This window comes from Coffea arabica, chromosome 6c (genome assembly GCF_036785885.1).
Source record: "Coffea arabica cultivar ET-39 chromosome 6c, Coffea Arabica ET-39 HiFi, whole genome shotgun sequence".
Taxonomy (NCBI): domain Eukaryota; kingdom Viridiplantae; phylum Streptophyta; class Magnoliopsida; order Gentianales; family Rubiaceae; genus Coffea; species Coffea arabica.
The window spans coordinates 26011962-26036775 of NC_092320.1; the positions used below are offsets into that span (position 1 = coordinate 26011962).

The window sequence follows — 24814 nt, forward strand, 5'->3', positions numbered from 1 at the left end:
CTCCGCGCAGAGACCACGCGACGTGGCTCTGATACCACTTGTAACAGCCCCACTTTCCCCTAAGGCGAACCAAAGGGGTTAGCGGACTGCCTGCCCAGCTCTCGCCAGGACTACGGATCAGTTTACGTCGATCTATTACGTTCCGGAACATCCCATTGCGTGTAAACAAGTCAAAATCACGAAAATAAAAAAAACGAAAATCGAAGCCGAAGATGAATAGTGCATGACCCGTTGGTATCCGGCCAGATTCCGGCCGGATTCCGACGGGTCATGCACTATTCATCTTCGGCTTCGATTTTCATTTTTTTTTATTTTCGTGATTTTGACTTGTTTACGCGCAATGGGATGTTCTGGAACGTAATAGATCGACGTAAACTGATCCGTAGTCCTGGCGAGAGTTGGGCAGGCAGTCCGCTAACCCCTTTGGTTCGCCTTAGGGGAAAGTGGGGCTGTTACAAATATGAATACAAGTGGGTAGTGGAAATTCAAGTTTTTGGCATGATAATTGGTTAGGATCAGGGCTGCTATGTCGGCAAGTGGAAATTTTTCAAGAACAACCAATTTGCAGATTTCATGGTTCAAGGTTGTTGGGATGCACAGAGGTTATATAAGGTTTTGCCTACGCACTGTGTGCGGAGGGTCTTAGATGCTGATCCACCATCATCGGATCAGGTGGACAAAATGGTTTGGGCTCCAAGCACCTCGGGGGAGTTTTCTATAGCACCAACTTATCAGGTAGTGCGGCAAGGTGATAATAGTTCTGGACTCTTTTCTTGTTTATGGCATCGGGTCTTACCGTTAAAAATTTCATTTTTTATGGTGCGCTTAATGAATGGTAGGCTACCGGTTATGGGTGTACTGCATAAATTTGGTGTAGTCGGTCCGTCTCATTGTTTTTGCTGTCGATATCCTTCTCAAGAGACTGTTAACCATATTTTTTGTATTGGTGAGGTTGCTAGACAGGTCTAGGATTTCTTTGAAGTGTTGATTGGCGGGTTTGGTGAAACTTTCACGATAAGGCATAAGGTGATTAATTGGTGGTTGAAATCTAGTAGAAGTCCTTATATTAGGTTATTATTTCGAATTTTACCCTCCTTGATTTGCTGGAACTTATGGAAAGTGAGAAATAAGTTTGGTGAAACAAGTTTGTGATCGAATTTTGATTGAGCTTCAAGAGAGTTTTGGCATTCAGTTTCGGGAGATTAGTATTCCTTGTTCATCGTGGCGTAGTTTCTTTGATGCAGTAGTTGGGTTGAGAATGTCTGTGAATGTGGTGCCGGTTAGTGGAGATGCCCAACACAAGCAGTCGTGAAGTTAAATTCAGATGGATGCTCAAGGGGCAAACCTGGGAGGAGTGGAAAGGGAGGTCTGTTCAGGGATAGTGATGGGAGGGTCCTATTGGCATTCTCCTGTTACTTTGGGGAGATGACTAGTTTACAAGCGGAAGTGAAAGTGCTACTCCATGGGGTGCGGTTAGGTAGAGCTCGAGGACTGGCCAACTTACATTTGGTGTCTGACTCATTGGTTCTTATCCAGATTATTCAAGGGAAAGCTAAGTGCCCCTGGGTTGTGCAGCGGGACTTACAAGAATTGTTGCAGTATAGCCATCATTGCAAAGAGATTTCACATTACTTTCGAGAAACGAATAAACCTGCGGATAGACTTTCTAAGTTTGGGGCTGATTCTAGGGAGTCGGTAGTTTATGACTCCTTCCTTGATTTTCCCCCCCATGGTTAGAGGAGATATTACTTTAGATAGGTGGGGTTGTCCTAGTTTCTATAGGGGTAGATATAAAGGGTAGTTTTGTTTAATTGCTTAGGCAGGCTGGGGGTGTTGTCTCCCTCTATGTATTTTTTATTCCTTATAATAAATAATAATAGGTGTTTTATAAAAAAAGGAAGGCATTATTTCTTGCTAAAACTCTTTGTAATAAGATGATTAGCAATATTTTTAAAAAAATGAGTACAAAGGGATTTGGAGTGGAATTGGCACTAAAATATTTCACTCAATTTAAACGATAAAATGAAAAATCTGAAATACAGAGAAATCTAAATATAGAAGGATTTGGAGTAGAATTGGCACTAAAATATTTCACCAAATTTAAATGATAAAAAAGAAAGTATCTGAAATGCAAAGAAATGTGGAATAAAATATATAAAATGATTTTTTAAATGTTTTTGTGAGGGATAAAGAGAAATTTGGAGCATAATTAACACTGAAATGTTTAACAAAATTCAAAGGAAAAAAGGAAAATTTTGAAATCTAAAGAAATCTGGAGTAAAATCTATGAGATGATTTTTTTTAGGTAAAATATATAAAAGTTCCTTGAGGTTAAGCGAACATGTAAAAAAACCTCCTATAGTTTCAAAACATGCACTCTCGTATCTCGTGATTTGAACTAATTTAAAAAGGCGAAGAAAATTATTTGAATTAACGGATTTGAAATACATGTGCTTCTTTTGAGAATATTTGTACTAGAAACAAACAAATTTTTAGTTGATATACCTATTATACCCTTAGAGTTATAATACAATAAAGCCCCCTATGATTAAGCAAACCTACAGAAAAGTCTCTTATGGTTTCAAATCATACAATTTAGTACCTTGTGGTTTGAACTAATGTGAAAAATTGACAAAAAGCATTTAAATTAACGAGTTTGAGGTTACTTGACATGCAAAATAATTTTTTAAATCAAATTTTTAGCTAATATACCTATTAAACCCCTTAGAACTCATAAAATTTTCAAAAACAACCAAAAGCTTCCAAATACAACTCTTCTTATTTATATACATAAAATAAATAAATAAAAACTTTCAAATAAAACTCACCTTATTTCTATACACAAAATAAATAAATAAAAACTTCCAAATACAGCTTACCTTATTCCTATACCCAAAATAAATTAAATAAAAGCAACATATAACCATAGGGGGCTTTTTCCATAGGTTGGTTTAACCACAAAGGGTTTTCCCCTAAGTTTGCTTAATAGGATAGTTGTTAGAAGGTCTTTTATTGCTTATATATATTAGAGTAATTGTGTCCTTTCAACGATTTCCATTGCTGTTTCAAATTAGTTCAAACCATGAGTGGTTGAAATATTTGATTTGAAGCCATAAAGGGCTTTTCCCTAGGTTAGCTTAATCACAGGGTTTTTTTTTTTTTTTTTTGTATTTTACCCTTTTTTTATCATGTCATGTCTATTCAATTAGAGGTTACCATATCCAATACAAAAGATACCATTATTATTATACTATTAAAATTAAGTAATAAACAAATAATCCACACAAACATTAATAGTAGATTTGTTTAGAAAACATTAAATAAGTGTCTAATAAAGTGATCCTTTATTTTTTATTTTAATATAAATAGAAAATATGTGGAATAAAATTTACAAATTTGGAACAAAATTCATGCTAGGATTTTATTGTGACATTATGGTTGTTCAAACACTAAATTAAATTTGAATAAAGAAAGAAAGGAAAAAAGCAAGATGGCTTTGATAGCATAATTTTTATAATCGAAAAGTTTGAAAATATTGATATGGCCTTTGTGGAGGAGAAATGATGGAAACAAAAATTAAACTGATATAAATAAATTTGGTAGATGCAAGGAAATATATCAGAAGAAAGCATGAACAATAGATCATCAATTAAAGATCAATGGAGTATAACACATCTTGGAAGTTGAACCCCAATTACTGAATACAAAGTACACGACTACTATTATAAGATCAAGAAGAGGAGTATAACATAATGTCAAAATTGCTTTGTGGAAGCAAATCACGATTGTGTAAAAATTGCCCCCGAGATTGGAAGCAAATCACAATTCAACCGGTAGAATACTAGGAGGGACAACACGACACTGTTCCTCAGCTTTCCGCTCTTTTAATCGGTAGGATTAGTCATTGCAATTTCTTTTGCAAATGGTTTCCATATGCAAAACAAATTACTGAAGAGGCTTATCTCCATAGACTACATGTTTATGGATCTATCCCTTTCGAACTTTACTAATAATTAGCATACTTTTTCTGCATAAATTACTATTTTTATTACTTCAAAATTGGGTAGGGTATTTTACATTTCCATCACATGAAGAGCGTTTATGCCTCCCAGTAGCATGAAAAAATAGCAGATTAGCATACATATAGAGAACATCTGTACTGGTTTATTGGTTGGAATGAAAAAAAAATAAGTATCCAAATAAAATACACCCACATATCAGAAGAGCAATGCTCTCATTTTTTGACACGTGGCATAGCTCTCCTTTGAGAAAACTATGGGTTTTCTTCCATTTTTTATTTTTCCACTTCAGCTTTGATGGGTCAAGACAAAATATCTACTATATGAGTTAAGACAGAAGACATCCACCACAGGTCATTTTGCTTAACCATATGGACTTCTATTGTTTTATATGTTGTTGAATTTATGACCATAAGATCAGGTTTTACAAATTAATGAAAAGCTTTTAACCTTTGAAAAGAGATGGGAGTTTATTGTAACATTCTCATTTTCTGACACGTGGCATAACTTTGTTTTGTTTTTCTCTTATTTTTATTTCCCTCCTTCTACGATAATGGGTCTAGACAAAAGATCTGCTATATGGGCTAAGATAGAAGATTTCCACTGCAGGTCATTATACTTGACCGTATGGATTTCTATTGTTTTTATATGTTGTCTAATTTATGATCATAAGATCAAGTTTTTCAAAAATAATGAAAAAGTTTTGTCCCTTGGATATTGATTAATTATGTTGGATTAATAGCTAACCAACTCTTATATTTAAATGGCTTCATATGTAATTGATTAAAATCTCTTTTCCTATTCCTATAAATCGTTTCTTAGAGTTACACAGGAAAATCAACTTTGTTGCTTCCTAGTTTTACTCAATTGTACACTTGCTTCATTCTCTTCCTTCATTAACCTCAAGATTTTAGTGACGGATTTGATAGATCCTATATTTGTTGCCTCCTTAATTTAGAAGAGTTAATTTCATAGATGGAATTTCTCTTCATAGTAAATTTTAATTGTTTTGATACTCAAATTTTCTCTTGTATTTCTATTTATTATTTCGTGCTATGTATTCAACTAAACTACTAGAGAGCTCAAGCTGTGCAAGACAGCTAAAGTACCTCTAGTAAAGCATATATTTGGATGAAAAAACTAACGTGATACAATAAAAATTGAAACTAGTATTCATGTGCATGGCTCTAATATGTGAACAAAAATTGAAATAAAGATCAACCAAAATATATATGAATGAAGGACCGAACGTCAAAACCCCATTCACTATACCTAGTGATCATCCAACCAAAATTGGAATAACAAAAACACAATAAAAAGATAAACAAACAAGCAAACCTTAGACAATGCATTTTTTTATTTTTTATTTTTTGTAGGCATCATACAGGGGAAAGGGATGACAGTTCCAAATTTTATTAATTAAAATATAAACAAATCCAAGAAAAGGGCTTAAACCTAACCTTCAAGAAATGAAAAGAAAATGAGAAAAAATGAGGAATAGTATACCCTTATAATGAATTTCCTAATTGAAGCTAGACCAACACTTCATGTCCAATTACCGTTTGCACTTACCAAGTTAAACTAGTTTGATACTAAAAAAAAACTAAAAGAATTGTAAAGAGAAATAACCACACTATGCATATCAATATGATATGTTTTTCCAATATTATAGATGAGTAATCAAAATCATGTTCACTTTAGATTGATCCAAACTATATACTAAAGGGGTGTATAGTTCCTATTGAAGGACAATACAAGAACAATTTCTGATCTTCAAACTAACCACTTTGGAATTGACAGCTACTAAAAAGTTCGGTAGAGCTGAGGCACGTAGAACGCTCTTTTTAAGACGATATGCACCCCTACAGTACTTGTCAAACTGATGTAAAAGGTCTAGCGCGTCGCCTCCAGGATACAACAGCTCAACTCTATAGTTGTTGCTTCCCTTTGATCTGCACAACCAAGAGAAGCAGAAGCTTCCCAATATCTTTCTTTGCCCAACGAAAATAGAATGAGGGAGAAAGAAATGAGTATGAGGAGAATAGTATTTTAGAATGATTTTTGTTGAGAGAAGTGTGTGTAAAATTCTCCAAAGAACTTCACTATTTATAGGCTACAAAACCTTAAGAAAAAGGGTTGAAAGTCCAATGTATAGTGGTTTTTTCATATTAAATTGTAGTTAATTGGTAGAATTTGTAACCTAAAAATTAATTCACATTTGAATAGGTTACAAAGACTTAATTTGACCAAATAATTCTTTTGTAACTCTTATTCAAATAATTATACAATAACTCCATTCAAAATGCAATGTAACTCCCACAATTATAATTCCCATAACTCCCAAATAAATTCTATTGTAACTCCTAAGATTTGGCCAAAAATTAATTAAGATTTTATTAAAATACACCAACATTCCCCCACTTATTTTAATAAAATCTGAAAGAGATAAAAAGAAATTTGGACAAAGTGAGAATATCATGCATAATGAAAGTGGCATTGCCTTGAAACCTTCATTTAGTGTTTCCATAATCCTCGTATTAGAGTCAAAGTGGACTAAAGCCTTGAAACTAAGACTTCTTTAAGATATGTAAGATTATGTCACACACATGATATTCAAGATATTAATTAATAAGCTTCTTAAGCCAGCTCATTACGGCCTTGTGCTTTATCCCAGATTCATGAGTGCTTTAGAAAATTAGCCAAATTCTCATAGGAAGCGGCCTTTACTTCCACACTCATATAGGTGAGTCTATCAAGAATGCCCATAAACTAAGGCATCCCACCCATAAAGGGCTATAAAACTCATTAAAAGATTTATATCAAATCTTAACCTTTTCTTTGTCATAGAATCATGAGCATGCTTTACACCATGGGAAGGGATTTAATATATGCATGCTTTTCACCCAAACCATTCTATGATTCGTTTGTCCCTAACCTAGTTCTTGGGATCTCCAGTCTCTAAGTAGTTGTATCCTTATAGATGATTCCAATTTAAAATTTTTTAGCTCAAGTCCCATTCCCTTTGATGTTTGAAAAATTTGTTCTCTAGCTAGAGCTTTCATTAATGGATCAGCGAGATTTTCTTTTGATCTCACATGGTCTATATTTATAGCACCATCATATAAATATGATCTCACAGTACTGTGTTTTCTTCTAACAGCTCTGGACTTTCCATTATAATATTTGTTATGTACTCTGCCAATTGCAGCAGTACTATCACAATGTAAAAGTATAGGTGGTACTAGTTTATCCCAAATGGAAATTTCAGATAATAAATCTCTTAACCAACTGGCCTCTTCACCGGCAGAAGCTAAAGCTATAAGCTTTGCTTCCATAGTAGATTTAGCAATAATGTGTTGTTTTTTAGATCTCCAACACACAGCTGCACCACCTAAAATAAAAATATAGCCAATGGTAGATAACGAGTCACTAGATTGAGAATTCCAATCTGCATCACTAGACCCTTCTAGAACAGCAGGGTAATTTTTATAAAGTAAACCATAATTTATAGTACCTTTAAGATATTTCATAACACGAGTAATAGCATTCCAATGATCATAACTAGGTTTACTTGTAAATCTACTCAACATGTTTACAGCATAAGCAATATTTGGTCAAGTACAATCAGTGGCATATTTCAAACTTCCAATTATGCTGATTTAACACAATTGCATCATTCTCAGTTGGATATAAATGCACACTAGAATCAAAAGAAGAGGAAACTAGTTTACAATCATAATACTTATATTTTTTAAGTATTTTTTCAATATAATGTGCTTGATCTAACATAATTCCTCTAGGGGTTCTAGTAATTTTCATACCAAGTATTACATCAGTTTCACCCAAAATCTTTCATATCAAAATTATTTTTTAGTAACCCCTTGGTATTTTCAATAATATTCAAATCAGTCCAAAAATTAAAAGGTCATCAACATACAAGCATAGGATAACATGAGTATCTGCAATAGATTTATAGTAAATACATTATTCACTTTCATTTATTTTAAAATTATTTGATATCATGCTCCTGTCAAATTTTTTATGCCACTGCTTAGGAGCTTGTTTGAAACCATATAAAGATTTTGTTAACTTACAAACTTTGTTTTCATGACCAGGTTGTACAAAACCTTGTGGTTGATCCATAAATACTTCTTCTTCTAAATCTCCATTCAAAAAAGCTTTTTTTACATCCATTTGATGAATTTTAAGATTATGAATGGCAACAACAGCTATAAGCAATCTTATTGATGTAACTCTTGTTACTGGTGAATAAGTATAAAAAAAATCTACATTTTCTTTTTGCTTAAAGCCTTTAGCTACAAGTCTTGCTTTATATTTATCTATTATACCATCTGGTTTTAATTTTCTTTTAAGTACCCATTTGCATCCAATAGTTTTACAACCAATAGGCAAATCAACTAACTTCCAAGTTTTGTTTGACAATAAAGATTCTATCTCTTCATTTATAGCTCTTTTCCAAAAAAAAACAGAATTAGGTGAGTTTAAAGCTTCTTCTATAGTTTTTGGATCACAATCTACAGTGTAAACTAAATAATCTGGTCCAAAGTCTTTTTCTACTCTAGCTCTTTTGCTTCTTTTCAAATTTTCATTAGTTCCAAAAATTTTTAAATGTGCAAAGCTAGTTTGACTTTCGTTTATTATTTTTTCCTTTTCACCCCCACTATTTCTTAATTTAAATGAAAATTTATCTTCATGAAAAATTGCATCAAGTGATTCTATTATAATGTTACTTTCTATGTCATAAAATCTATAAGCTTTACTGGTTAAGGCATATCCAACAAATGCACAATTTTTAGCTCTAACTCCTAATTTAGGAATTTTTGGATCGGCTAATCTAACATATGCAAACAACCCCATACACGAAAATAGTTTAAATTTGGTTTTCTTTTATTTCATAACTCATAAGGTGTTAAAAGAGTTTGTTTTCTAGGCATTCTATTCATTATGCAATTAGCTGTCAAAACTGCTTCTCCCCAAAAAATCTTTGGTGCATTTGCATTCACCATTATTGCATTTGTTAAATTTATTAACGTTCTATTTTTACATTCTGCTACACCATTAGATGCAGGTGAATAAGGCGGAGTAGTTTCATGAACAATTCCTAAAGATTTAATGTAACCAATTAGTCCCAAAGTTTCATATTCTTTTCCTTTATCATTTCCAAACTTTTTAATTTTCTTGTCAAAACGATTTTCAATTTCTTGTACATATGCTACAAGTTTTTCATGTGTTTCACTTTTATGTTTCATAAGATATACATAAGTGTATCTAGAAAAATCATCTATAAAAGTTATAAAATAACTTTTAGGGTTAAATACCAAAAATGTGACAGCCCCACCTCCCCCTAAGGCTAACCAAAGGGTTCGGCGGACCGCCTGCCTAGTTATCGCCAGGACTCACTCACTAACATTAATTTCAGAGATAACATTAACTCCAAAGTAAGAACGAAACTCCCCAATAGATATTACAAGCCATCCAACTTCACAAAAATTCCATATTTTTTTATACGACTAAGCGAAATGAAATGCAAGTAGTTCAATCACTTCTCTAAGTATAAATAGGATTGCAATTATTTAAAATAAGGACTACAACTTTTGAATTTCTTATTCTTTGGATAGCAAACCAATAACGGTAAAATTCTTCAATATAACATCTACATACTACCGATCATCCGAATATACAAACCAAAATACAGACCAAAAGATAAGAACTTGTAAACTAATACCATAATACAGTGCCGTCCAAATACAAGATTAAGATTTCCTATTACAACTAGCACTATTCTTGTCCTTGCCATCCCCGTACCTTATTAAGGAAAACAAATGAAGGGATGAGCTAAAAGCTCAGTGAAGTTCCAAGAGAACAACAAGCAATTAGGCATTTTAGCATTCACATGATAGCATGATCACATTTTTCATAAAGAACATAGCATCCAGACAACTCATTTAACTATGTACAGACGATAACACATGCATATAAAAGGATACAGTCTATTCTCGGGAACAGGTTCCGTGACAACTTGTTCAGAATCTGTTGACACTCCGTCAACCATGGAATCATAACGAGTCCAGTAGATCACCACTTAACTCTAACCTCCATCTACCAATTGTGACGCCCCGAAAGAATGAGTGCGAGAACCCAAGAATTTTTTTTTTTTAATTTTCTAGGGTTTATTCTATTTAATCGCCCATTTTTTTTTCTACATTTTCTTTATTAGAAAATTTTGCCAGATAATTTTTATTGAGTAAATATAGTTTTTAGATGATTTTTCTAGTATCGGTTAGTTTTTGAGAAATTAAGAACGTATATCGGATGTGGGACCTCCTAGTGCGGAAAGTTCGGTAAAATTCGGCCGATTAGGTTAAGTTTCGGATACTGGGTTTAATATATCGGGTGTTATGAGATATTTAGAGGTATCAAGTGGATAGGTGGAAGAGAGAGAAAAAAGTTAGGCAAGTCATTAAATGAGGTGACAAGTGTCACCATAGTATTGTTTCTTACATAAGACCACTATTCAACCTTTTACCAATTACTAAATAAAACCAAAAATTTACCAAATATCTTCCATTTTTCTTCAAGCTTGGCCTGCTCTCTCTCTCAAAAAGAAAGGAAGAAACTCTTCAAGTTTTGCTTCCATTTTGCTCCAAATCATCAAAACCAACCATTGAAACTTGAACTTACTCCATAAAATCTCTTCAATTAGTGTTAGTAAGTTGATTGGTGGAGTGATTGGAAAAGCTAGGAGGACCTATAGCTCTCTCTCTCTTGTTTTAAAGGTAAGTCATGAAGAACCACCCTCCTCCCTTACTTGATGCTTAAATCATGCTTAGTGGTTGTATGAGATGCAAATTTATGGGTTATTTCTTGATTTGTGGTTGAAATGATGAAATTTTATTATTTTTGGAGATTTTTTCTGTTTTAATATGAACATGATGGTGTGGCTATATATGATGATTGGAAATGGTATATAATGATTCTAGAGGGTGGAAAAAGTGGAAGATTGCAAGTAATTTCTGTTTTGGAAGAAATCTGGAAAATTAGGGTTCCTTGGTTCTTCATTCTGTCCGAAAATTTTGGTCCTAGATAGAGGCCGAATTGGCCTTGGTTTAAAACATTAAAGTTGTAGGGAATGTTATTTTAGAGGTGCCTGCAAAATTTCAGGTCAATCGGAGTAGCGTAGAGTGAGAAAAGTCGAAATTACCCTTGCTGTCCTGGTTTTATCCGAATGTAAGAACTGCACCTGTAATTAGTGATTTTGGTTAGGACTGCTTCCGAACTGGTTATTGAGGTCTTCTGATGAAATGTAGCCCTGTTTCTAAGATTTCATGTGGCTTTGAAATTTCTGGATTTGGACTTATATAGGCTGTTTTATGATGTTTGCACTAGAATACGGTTTGTGAACCTGTTATGAGATTCTGGTATAATATGTTACATTTTTGACGTAATTACACTCGAAATTGGGTTGAGTGGCCTTCTTCAACATTGTAGCCTCTTAAGTCCTGAATCTACCTGTAAAATCTCAAGTCAAACGGATTAGAGTATCCTGAGTTATGGACCAAACCCTCAGGCCTGTTTTAGACATTAGTTTGTGTACGTTTTGAATTTTAGTTTCTGATCGTGGGTTTTCCGTGTTGATCATGTACGAACTGGGTGCTGATCCCTTCATATGAAATTTAGATCTTGGTCTCAGCTTCGAAACGGTATAAAGTACGTCGAAATCCGAGTTCCGTAGCTCCTGTTATGACCGAAACAAAAGCGATCGTCAGAACTGCCTTGTATCTGGACAGTTCTGACGGGTACTTTGGCACTCGATTTTCGTTCTGTTTTGAGTGGATTCAGGTCTTGGCCAAAACATCAAAGTTTTAGCCTTATGTCTCAGCTTTCTAATGCCTTTGGAATTTCCTGATTTGGATTTGTGATCTGGGAGTTATAGTCCAGCAAACGACCCTGTTCGTCACCCTAAGACGTAAATTTCTGGTATTGTTTTCTACAATTTTGACCTGCTTCCATTCAGATCTAGATTAAAGTTTCTTCAGGAGATTTGTAGCCCTTTCTCATAGCTTCAAAATAGTATCTCGCTCACTTTGATCCGACTTTCCTAGCCTAATCTTTGATCAAAACGGTTTGAGATGGCAGATTTGGCCGTTCCTTTTGCCGTTCCGCACACTTGCATGTGCCAATTTTGCCGTTTCCGCACTTGCGTGTTCCGATTTTGCCGTTTTGCTTGTTTTAAGTATGTTAGTAGCCGTTTGTGATATATTGTGACACAATCTTCTATTTCAGACGTTGGTGAACTAGGTGGAGCCGATGGGGCCTACTAGCTACTCCTCGCGGCACGAATTTCGTATTTTGCCCTTCTGTTCGTTGTGTAAGTATTCAGGCCGCTTTTATGTGTTAGTTGCTTATGTGTTTCGACATGTATGAAGAGGGTACTTAGGCGAGGGTGTACTTTATCGCACTCGCTCTAAACCCGAATTTATGCTCATATTTGTACATGACATATGTATGTGAATCATTTTGGAACTAAAACCCTTGAGCTTGTGGCTCGGGGTGATTTTGAATAATTTTGTGAAGTTTGTGAGTTTGGGGCGAGCTCTTGACCTAGATGGACTATTCGAGCCGGTTAGGGTTTGGTCGAAGTCAGTCCAACCTGGTTGGAGGTCACCAAGTTTGTGAATCCGGTTCACCGAGTATGTGGACCAAGTTTGTGACCCGAGCTTGTGACTCAAGCTCAAGTTTGTGATTTCGTTCGCCCGGGCAAGTTTGTGAGGTGACTGGCCAGTGAGGGCGATAAGGTGTCGGTGGGTGTACAAGTGAAGTTCTACGGACCATTAAGTGTGGTCGACGGAATGTCGGCAGGAGATCACGCATGGCATATGAATTGGCTTTGGAGCCACCTGTATCCTTATTATGTGATGTTATTTTTCTGCTTTTGCTTTACTCTTACTATGTCACTGTTGTTACTTGAAATTTACGCTTTTGCCCCTGTTTACTTACTAAGCATATAGCTTACCCCTTTAGTTTTGTTTTCCTTAGCAGGGGAAGACGCGCAAGGACGGGATCTTGGCATACTAGCTTGGTCTAGTTTTTGATTTTTGTAATGGTTCTCACCCTAGTGCTTGGCACGGGTTGGTTGTATGGTGAATTGGGAACCTGTGTATATTCGACGGTTGTACTTCCTCTTGAGATAGTAATGTAGATAAGTTTTGTTTAGGTTTTGGATCGTTATTATGTTATTCTTATGGTTATTCCGGTAGTTGCTTGAAGTGATCAACTGAGTCCCGGCGAGAGCTGGGCAGGCGGCCCGCCGAACCCTCTGGTTCGCCTTAGGGAGAGGTGGGGCTGTCACACCAATCAACCTCCTACCAGGCCCAAACTCCAAACATAAACAGTGGTGGTAATACTCGAGTATACCAATTAGTCGAGGAGATAACACTCCACTTGACAAAACAGTAGACCCAGGGTTCGTTATCGTGAAGCGGGAAACAAGCAGGAATAACCAACAAATTCCTTATTCGCTTCATGGCGGGAAATTTTCCAGCAGCGAACCAATGAAAGAAACAAGGTTTTCTCAAGTCAAGTCAACGAGGTTGTGTCCAAAAGACTTTCAAACTAAAGACGTTGAGGCTAAAAGGTAGCAAGGTGCAAAATTGCCCTCCAAATCAGAATTTTTCTCGCAGCCATGAAACAAGTACAATCATGAGGTTTTCACCTCCCAATTTTCATAGTTTTCACTCAAATTCACGCACAAAAGGCTCCTCCAAAGTTTGGAACAAGTTTTGGCCAAAACCAATTACTAAAAGGTTAGAAAAACAACAATGTAATAGGCTGCACTCTCCATCGACAAACAAGCACAATTTTAGCCAGCAATTTGGAAGAAAATCCCAATGAAACCCTTCCATTTCAACCAAAATGCAATACATAAGCAAAGCTTAAAGGTTCACTAAGCATATTAGGCAAGTACATCACCAAATCAGTCCAAAATCAAGGTAGTAAGCTGCCCCAAAATTTGGACAGCATAACCCCTATTTTATCCTATATTTCCTCTCCAAATTCAATACAAAATTTCATGGCCAAACCATCCAAATCAAGACCACAAATGATAGGCTATACAAGCTACTAGTTTCAGACCATAAAGCCACCAAAAATAGACAAGTATTCAACTCACATGTCTCCATACCAAGGCTGGCCATCAAGCAAAAGTTCAACTCTACAAGCTGAAATTTCCAAATGCAAACTAATAGAGCATGTACAAGCTAGAAAAATCACATGACATGGCTAACATTTATATTAAACATGATATTAACATATTAACACTCATTTTCCTCAACTAAAACTGGAAATTTATCGCTTGGGCCATGAAACATGTGAAAGTGAAGTTTTCACATCTCAACCTTTCATTTTCTACTTCAAGTCACTACTCATACCAAAATTAATGTCTAATCATATGTTTAAGACATTAACAAGATGATTTCACCACACATAGCCAATTGTAAAGCTAAACAAAATCACTATCTCTTTCGGTCAGCCTTGAGTAGAATTCCAGCTATCAAAACAGTGAACTAAATGGAGTTTAAACCACTTAAGGTCCATGGTTTTGGTTCATTTCCAGCACATACTTGTAGTTTAAAGTCTTATATGGTATTTTGAGCAAATTGAGTTTAAAATCATCTTGAAAATTTAGCAATCAATGCTGAAATTCCAGCAAGCATTATTTCTTTGGGAAAATCATAACTTGAGTTATAAATGTCAAAAACTTATACAACTTGGCTCATTTAAAACTAGACTTGAAATACTAACAATCTTTAAAAAACACCTCAAGGAGATTCGGTTCATAAATTAGTCCAAATTGAGGCACAATTTACTACAACATCCCAGTTTTTATTTGTGCAGGGCGCATTTTTCGGTCAACTTGGGCGGTTTTCTGGTGCATATGTAAAATGAGCCACAGCTCCAATTTTATACCGTTAGAAAGATCTATGAGTCTAGTTTCAAACGCAATTGACGGCACTCAATTTCAATTTTTTTACACTAAGTTATGATCATTTTACTAAAACTGCCCAAGGGTGACTGTCACCCGAAATTCAACCTTTCACTTGAGTTATTCCAACTTTATTGCTACCAATAACTCACATCTAGGCCAGCCATTTGCTACCAAATTCAAAGACATCATGCTATATATCATACTAAACAAGAAATATAACATTTAGAGCATGACTTCCTAGGAAAAACTCCTCAAAATTTCGCAATAAGAGGCTGTAAAATAAGCTCCTGTCTCCCTTAGTTTCAAACAAAAGTTTCAAACAGATCAGCAAGGTTTCTTCCAACAATTAGTCTTTCTTCCTTCTATCCCAACAAATACCACATACATGTCTAGATAAAAGAGGTAGATGGTACATGAAGTGAGTTCTTCGCCAAAACCAGCAAAATTTTGCAGTTAAAGCTGCAACTTTTCAGCTTTACTCCATCAGCCTTCAAGCATCAACATAACCAGAAAATTTTTAGCAAAGTTCCTTCAAAATCCAACACTAACCTCACTTAGATTCAAGTAAAACAATACGTGCATGTCATAAAAATAAGGATAGGAGGTATATTAAGTACATCTAGACAAAATCCAGCAAAACTTTAAAGAAAAGAACCGAAAATAGCAGCTTTGTCCTCTTGGTCTTTAAGCAGCAATTTATCCAGAAATTTTTGGCTTTGGATGAACTTTTCTCCAACTAAACTTCTCTTTTCTCAGTTCTAATTCATTCTAAGACATTATTAACCAAAGATAGTAGGAAAATAAATAAGAACTTAGCAACTACCTCCCTTTTTCATTCACGGTTCATGGCTGGAATAATGGAGACAGAATGCTCTTTCCTCCCTCAGCTCCTCAAGGTTGAATCACACCAAGAAAACAGAGCTTCCTCACTCTTTCCTTCCTCTCTAACTCTCTTTCCCTCGACTTCAACTGATATGGAGATGAACCAGAAAATTCTCTCAACTTTTCTCTCTCGGTTGGAGTAGAAGATAGGAGACCAGCCTTGCCCTCTTTCTTTCTTGGCTGAAGTGGGACAACCAAGAGGAATGTTTTTGGTTCTCTCTCTCGGTTCCAACATGAAGTGAAGAAAGGGGAAATTGGCTGTCGGTTAAGCTGAATGGAAACAAGAAGGAATGGAAGCTATTTTGACTTGGTCAAATATGTTTGGTCAAAATTTGTGGCTTGAGCAAATCATCCCTCTCTTTCTCTCGGTTGAAGGCTGGTCTAGGGAGTTCTTGGTCAAGATATTTTTGAGTCACAAGAGTTTTAGTCAAAACATTATATGACAAATGGACAAATGACCCAATTACAAATTAAGTCTATCCCCTTATCAATAATTCACCTTAACATCTATCTCTCATCTTATTAACTCTTAATACCTTGTAGCACAATAACCCTTTTGTACAAATTTCCCTCTAGTTCACAAAATTTATCTCACCTACCTCCCTAGTTGGACTAATTGGTTTATCAACCCAAAAAAACCAACATGCAATAAATTGAATGAGGCAATAGAAGAAAAATCAAGATTCAACCGTTAGATTAACCAAAGATTCAAGGCAATTAGATTAGAATACAATATATATATAAATTCTAAGAAATATAAAATATAAATCTAATTTTCGGATTCTCACAAAAAATCCTTCTGTGGTTTGACTAATGTTCACTTTACCTCCCTATAGTTTGGAAACCTACAATTTAACTCCTTGTTGTTTCAACTAAAGTGAAAGTCTAACAGAAAACATCTACAATAACGGTATTTCTGTTAGACTTTCACTTTAGGTGAAATGACAGGGAGTTAAATTGTAGGTTTCCAAACCATATGGAGGTAAAGTGTACATTTGGCAAATCACAGGGGGGTTTTTGGTATTTTACCCATTCTAAAATACACGAAACATTCTTCCAAGGGTTTGACTTATAGAGGGCAATTTTGACATTTTCCTTTCAGACGTTAGTTTAGATGTTTTCTGTCAGATTTTTACTTTAGTTGAAATGAAGGGGAGTCAAATTGTAGGTTTCCAAACCATAGGAAGGTAAAGTGAACATTAGTCAAACCACAGGGGGGGTTTTTGGTATTTAACCCTATCTTTTACCACCACGTGTAAGAATGCCTTCAAATTCACAAATATTAGTGTGTATTAATTCAAGTAAATCACTATTCCTTTCTACTTTTACATGTGGTTGTTTTGTGATTTTTGTCAAGCCACAATACTCACTTTTTCAAAATCATTTTGAAGTTTAGGTAACAATCCAATATAACTCATATTCTTTAAGTAGTTAGAATTAACATGACAGAGTCGAGCATGCCATAAATTAGTACTAGAAGCAATATAAATAGAACTAAGAGATACTTTATTCATTTCAACATTCAATTTGAACATACCATCATATGCATAACCTTTTCCAACAAATGCATTATTTTTTGTAATCACATATTGATCAGAATCTATAATTTGCTTGAATCTGGCTTTGTTGAGAAGATAGCTTGAAACCAAGTTCTTTCTGATTTGAGGAGTATGAAGAACATCATTCAAAGTTAAAGTACGGCCAGAGGTGAATTTTAGATCCACATCACCAACACCTACCACCTTAGTGGTATGTGAGTCACCAAGTAGGACCATTTTACCTTCTTCAGCATGAGCGTAGCAATCTTTATCATGGCATATGTGCCTAGAATCACCTGAATCTGCCCACCACCCTTCATGATTCTCTAGCATGTTCACCTCAGTTATCATAGCCACTAAAGGCTCTTCAACTACATGAGCTTGAGGTTAATCACCATGCTTTTTAGGTTGTCCATGTTTTCTAAAATAACAGTCCTTGGTTTGGTGGCCAAGTTTTCCACATACAACACATGGACCCCTAAAAGCTTTATTATTATTAGAAAGGGTTCTTGGTTCTTTTTGGGTCCTTTATATTGATATTGTGGTCTATTCTTATTTTTCATATTTTTTCCTCTAGGCCTCAAGTATGCATTATTTTTTAGAATTCTGACCTTTAAAGACATTATCAGTTGAAGTAATAAAATGTACCTTATTAGTGTCACCTTTGCCATTGGTCTCCTCAGACTTATCTTGCTTCCTTGCCTCCTCTTTGATTCTAAGTCGAGCCATGAGATTGACTTGAGTGATCTCTGACTGCTTGTGGCATAGTCCCTTTTGAATATCCTTCCAAGAATTTGGTAATTTGTCAATTATAGTAGCCACTTGCATTTGTTCATCTACCTTGATGCCTTCAGATTGAATTTCATGAACTATATTTTGTAGTTCATGTATTTGAGCAAGGACAGATTTGTTTTCTGCCATTTGATACTTGAATTACTAGCTACAAGCATATTTCTTGGCTCCAGCTTCTTCAGTATCATATTTCTTTTGCAAAGCCTTCCAAATCTTTTTAACTGTGGAATAAGAGTGGAATAGTAATCATAAAACTCATTGGATAAGCAATTAAGAAGATAGTTTTTACAATCTTCTTCATCACTTCTCCATTTTTGAACATTTTGTTCGTGCTCTTGCTTCTTTTGCTCATCCATGTCATCAACATGAATTTTGGTTGGATTTTTGGCCGTAAGTACCCAAGCTACCTTCCTGAGTTTTAGGTAGAAAAGTACTTTTTTAGCCCATCTTTTGAAGTGTTCGCCATTGAACTTGAAAGGCTTGTTGAGATCTGTAGAACTTCCGACGGATGTAGGGATAGTAGAATTAGTGTTGCTCACCATTTGAGTATTGTCTTACAATTGTTGGAGGAGAGTACACAAACAATTTCTGATCTTCAAACTAACCACCTTGGAATTGACAACTACTAAAAAGTTCGGTAAGGCTAAGGTGCATAGAACACTCTCTTTAAGATGATACGCACCCCTACGGTACTTTTCAAACCGATGCAGAAGGTCTAGCGTGCTACCTCCAGGATACAACAACCCAACTCTATAGTTGTTGCTTTCCCTTTGATCTGCACAACCAAGAGAAGCAGAAGCTTCCCAATATCTTTCTTTGCCCAACGAAAACAGAATGAGGGAGAAAGAAATGAGTGTGATGAGAATAGTATTTTAGAATGATCTTTTGTTGAGAGAAGTGTGTGTAAAATTCTCCAAAGAACTTCACTATTTATAGGCTACAAAACCTTAAGAAAAAGGGTTGAAAGTCCAATGTATAACAGTTTTTTCATATTAAATTGTAGTTAATTGGTAGAATTTGTAACCTAAAAATCAATTCATATTTGAATAGGTTATAAAGACTTAATTTGACCAAATAATTCTTTTGTAACTCTTATTCAAATAATTATACAATAACTCCATTCAAAATGTAATGTAACTCCCACAATTATAATTCCCATAACTCCCAAATAAATTCTATTGTAACTCCTTATAAAGATTTCGCCAAAAACTAATTAAGATTTTATTAAAATACACCAATAGTCTCTTTACAAATTACATGATTTTCTTTAAGGTGCCTAGACTGTACAATAATAGAATGTGATTTTAATGTCCAAACCCAAATTATTCATCAGAGGTACTCAGGCTAACTACCAATGATGAGGTTTACCCGGAAATAAATATACACAAAAAAAAAGTAAAATAAGTGCATGTACAAGTTTTAGTACCTCTAAGATTTGCAAAACAAAAGAATAGGCATAAAGTACATGTATGATAGTATAATGCATACAATAAAAAAATAATGTGTATAAAAGAAAGTAATATGATGTACGTGCCTGTTTAAGAGCTTATCTAAGAATGACTTGAATAACAAGGATGATGGATTTGAAATTCTGAGAGGATGAGCAAGATTTGTAAAAATAGAATTTGAATGAAAAATGGAATGTTTAAGAAATGTTTGGAAATGCCTAAAGTAATATGAATGACATGCAGCAGACTAATAGCTTTCCTTTTCTATATATAGAAATCAATAGTTCACTTGAATTGCAGGGAGTCTGGAAAGAAAGTGGAAATTAAGAATGATATGACAGAGTTTGTTTGCAAAATAGTGCCCGTTTGTTTAGGTAAAATATTCTTCAAGTAACACTCTTCCAAATCTTATTCTCTTTCCACCCATATTAGTGCCATTTGGACTCTAATTTCTTATGCAATTCTCATTTTTTTCCTATTTCACATGTTTTCTTTCTTTTCCACTGTGTTGCTTCTTTTCCTTTGGTAAAAATTATGCCAAGTAATAATTGTTGACAGAGAACACTAAATTCAATAATTCATAGAGAATCATTCTACGTTTCATAAGAGCAACTAATCATACAAGATTGCAAAAACAAGTTTAAATAGGCTTTGTCCAAGGTGTGGCCAAACTACCTAGCAAACCATGAAATTTGCCCAAATATCAAAATAACCTCTTGTGAATAACTTCTATGAAATACCTCAGACAAAATAGGTGAAAAGACTAAATGCCAAGTGCAAAACTACATGGTTGAAATAAATCATTATCTACCTCTTTCAATTTTATTTTTCTACATTATTGTTATTATCACCTTCTTGGTTAATCTTTTGACAACTTTTACGGGAGCAAAATGGCAGTAATAATGTTTGCACTCCGATATTGTTATTGCTACTTGACTTTGGCAATGGCTAACACACCTGCCTGCTGCTGCCCATCGATGGTGAAAATTAACAAAATTTGCACCTCTTGATTTATTTTTCTATATATATTGCAATTTTGACCTTCAATATGGCCACAAGTGGCTGTAGAGTCATCAAAAGAGGCTAAATAGTAGTTGTTTCTCTTTCACTGCTTCCTTCATAACAAGACCAAAATCCACAAATTTTGTAGCAAAGTAATCCTCATGAGTCTAGAACACAAAAAAACCAACAAATCAACAATAAAATGTCAAGAATCCATAGATCAAGAGCCAAAAACATGAAACCTTAAAACCCATGAATTTTAGATCCATTAATTCTCAAAATTTTTATTCGAAAAATCATCACCAAACATGTTATGGCCTTTCAATAAGGTGAATTTTATAGCTCCAGACTAGTTTTGGAGTGAAAAAAGAAGCAAAAAGGAAACACATCTATGATAATGGTGATTTTGGTGGCACTATAGAAGATCCCTTTTGTGACGACCCCACCTTCTCCTAGGGCATATCCTAAAAGTTAGCGGATCGCCTGCTTGGCTCTCTCCGGGGCTCATTCACTTACATTAACTTCAGAGATAACATTTTGATAGACCAAAACCAAACACTCAAATCTTTTACAACACTAAGATCAATACAAAAGTTTCAACTATAATATGAAACTAAAGGATTTACAATCACAAAAGTCTTCACGTTAACTTCCTAAGATCCCTCATTCGTTTCCCAACCACCAACTCCTGTAAGGACAACAAAACTAAAGGGTTGAGCTAAAGCTCAGTGAGTCTTGCCGAGCAAGTAACATTTAATAAACACTTAAATCAGTACAATTAAGTAAGTAGTGCACATTTCACTATACAATCACTTTCATTAAACAATTGAGAGAACACTTCACTATACAATCGCTTTTAAAAGGATACAATGCTCGCATTAGAACCACTTCAATGCCATTGAGCATTCATTTCAGTGTCAAGAGACACTCATTTCACTGTCATTGTACATTCATTTCAATATCATTGCACATTCATTTCAATATCACTGTACTTTCTCCCAATTCACCTCCTTATGTCCTCCAAAACAATAAACAATCCCCTACATTCAGTAATTAGTGCAATGATCTCCCAACCTCGTGGTAATACTCGAGTATACTGAAACATTTACCCAAAGCTACCGTCCTACCCAACCAAGCCCTTTGTTGGTTCGAATAGTCCGTTGAACAGAGGGTTTTGGGGCCCAGTTCAGCCCATGCGGCAAGGAACACATACGGCTTACATTCATGCACACTTACAGTAACATTCAGTCAATTATCGACCTTCAAACTTAACTAAGTCGAGTGCGATAAAGTACACTCCCGACTTAGAAGGCGAGGGACAATTGAGATACACTTTACACTGAATCATTTAGTAATAATTCATAAAAAGCACATTTGTTACATAATTTCAGTTAGGTACACATAAGCAGTTTAACACATAAATTCGGAAAATACTCACCAATTATCCAAGTAAATTACTCTTGAGCCTTGGGTTGGTTTCCTGGCTCACAGCTACTTCTTGGGCAAATTAATAATTTCAATGGTAAATTTATAATTCGTAAGTGATCACTTATCATTCTTACTTTATTATTTAAACTATTAAAATCAAGTTTAACCTTAATATATAAATTTAACATTCTTAATATTCTTTTATTTTCAAAACTTATTAACTTTATCATTTTCAAACCATGAAACATACCTATCTTCAAGTTTAACTTATATACTCATTCATTCCAATATACTTTCTCAATCCAATATCAATTATGGCTTATAGATACTCCATTCCCTTTTTAAACTAACTAAACTTTAAGTTATTTGTAAATTAACTTAGTCCACAACCTTCACCTCTCACAATTTATAGTCTTTGAATTACTAAGAAAGCCAATTTTAAGCGATTAGAAGTCATTTCATGAATACGGCCATAACAAATTACTTCAGAGTTTATAAAATATCAAATAAGTTTTAACTCATTGCCATACAACCTATCTACATAAATTCAGCAACAAAACTTCAATTCAAGTTTTCATCCAATAAGTTCATTTTTCACTTAATTAAATCACCAACTACTTAACTTACATTTAATCTAACATGAATTAGGATAAGAAACATTTAATTGCAACCAATGTTTTGTGCAAACTATGCACACAAATCAGTGTTAACCATCACAGCTTTTAAGCAATCCCTTAGCTATGTATATATCGGTCCAATGTTTGCCGTTTCACTCAAGTTCCTCCTTCCAAGTTTGTATCCCAACTAGACATGTTAACCACGTTTATTAAACTACAAATGAGCCTTGTACATAACACAAAAGATGGTGCAGTTCACTTAGATGAAAAGAAAACTGATCAGTCTATTTTTTTTTCTTCTCTCCCGGCCGTGAAGTAAGGAACTACACATTTCATAGCTTTTCCTCCCTAATTCATTCAGTTTAAACCCAATTCATTGAGTTAATATACTGATTAAACTACAGAGTATCATCGAATGTCAGGTAAGAGAGTTCACAGAATTGAAATTGGAAAGGAAAAATGGTTCTCACTTAATTCCCTCCCTCTCGGCTATCCTTCTCTCTCTCAACAGATTGCTTCATTTTTGTTCGTTAAAATCCACATGCAAGAGTTGGTTGCTAAACTACAGAGTACCCTCAGCAAACACACAAGATGGCAGCCAAGGACAAAACAGAACAACACTGGTTCATCTCTCAGTTTTCCTCCCTCGGCATTTTTTTCCAAAATTATAGCAGCAATCTTAACACAATTTTTCTCTCTAATAATCTCTTCAGTTCATGCTCAAATCTTTCATGCATGTTCAGACCAAGCTCTTATATATCATATATTACAGTTTAACATAGATAATCAAGACCAAAAATCATGAAAACAGCTAGGAATCTATCCATTTTCTCTCTCGGATAAGCTGGAAAATTTTGCAGCAGAAAACTTCCCTTGGTTTCCATCCAAAATCCAACTTTTCCCCAAGTTTTCTTCAACTAAACCTCTCAAACAACAGAGACCAGCGTATTACATGCAAAATCTACCATTAGTTTCCAGTTTTACACTAATCACAGGCTGCAACATTAGATAATAACTCCCCGTTCCTGCACTTCAATCCTGTTCCAAGTTTTTCCTCTTTAACAGATTTTTCCTTTGGTTAAAACTTGTTATTCCCTTGCTAAACTAACATGCATTCAATCTACTCTCTGATATCTCGTAAACAAAAGGTGATTACAGAATTTCTTTACCTTTTTTCCCTTAAATTCGATAATGGCAGATTACTCCAACTTCCTCTGTTTCGGTTCCTCTAGCTCTTGCTCCAACTATTTTCCTCACAGTTGCTGCTGATATCTGAAGTTGCAAGCTGGTTTCTCCTCTTTCACTCACTTCTATCGGTTTGGGATGATAAAAGGATGAAGAAATGGTGAAGCCTGCTGTCGGTTCTCATTCCTTCTCTCGGTGATCACTCCAGACTTCCTCCTCTTATCACTCACTCGGTTGTGGCTGGAAGGCACCAGAATTGCTACTTCACTCTCACTCTTTCGCACGGCTTCGGAAATGAAGATGAGAAAGAAGTTTCAGTCGCTCTCACTTCTCTTCTTTTGTTCCTCTCAGTCGATAATAACTAAGTGACTGATCACACAAAGCTTCATCAGTCGGTGATTGCTAATACTGAAGCTCTCCACTCACTCTTACTTCAAATAATCTGACAGCTAATGGTCGCATGGTGAATTTGCTGAATTGAAGAATTAGTTTGGTCTTTTAATTATAGTTTAATTGCTCTCCAAGGCTTGAAATCTTATGATCTCATGCATGAACTCCCAACTTTTGTTATATATATTTACACCACGCCAAAATATTTATAAATTCTTGATTTTCTTTTGTAAAGTTTAAATTTAGACATTTAATTGACCAATTATTAGTTCTAATAGCAAAATAAAAATAATACGTACAAAGCTTACTCGAAATTTTCTCGGGTTCTCACACCTTATAATTTCTAAAATATATAAAAGAATACTATAGCCGTTAATTTGGAGTGTGTTTGAACTGTGTACGTAAATCAAAGAAGATCATAGAGGAAGTGGAAAAATTGGTAAGTTACTTGTTAAGGAAAAAAGAGAAATATGAAAATTCGAAGAAGGTGAGAATGGTGCTTGTGGTG

The 24814-nt window shown here is 34.8% G+C and overlaps 1 long non-coding RNA gene across 1 annotated transcript; it reads right to left on the bottom strand.

Annotated features, from left to right (window-relative positions):
* Nucleotides 1-15258: 15258 nt before the first annotated feature.
* LOC140008029 (uncharacterized) lies at nt 15259-16264 on the bottom strand. The gene is made up of 2 exons (XR_011815444.1): nt 15848-16264; nt 15259-15553 (listed from the first exon to the last, which is right to left on the bottom strand). It is a non-coding gene; the product is annotated as an uncharacterized lncRNA (long non-coding RNA).
* Between the last annotated feature and the right edge of the window lie 8550 nt (nt 16265-24814).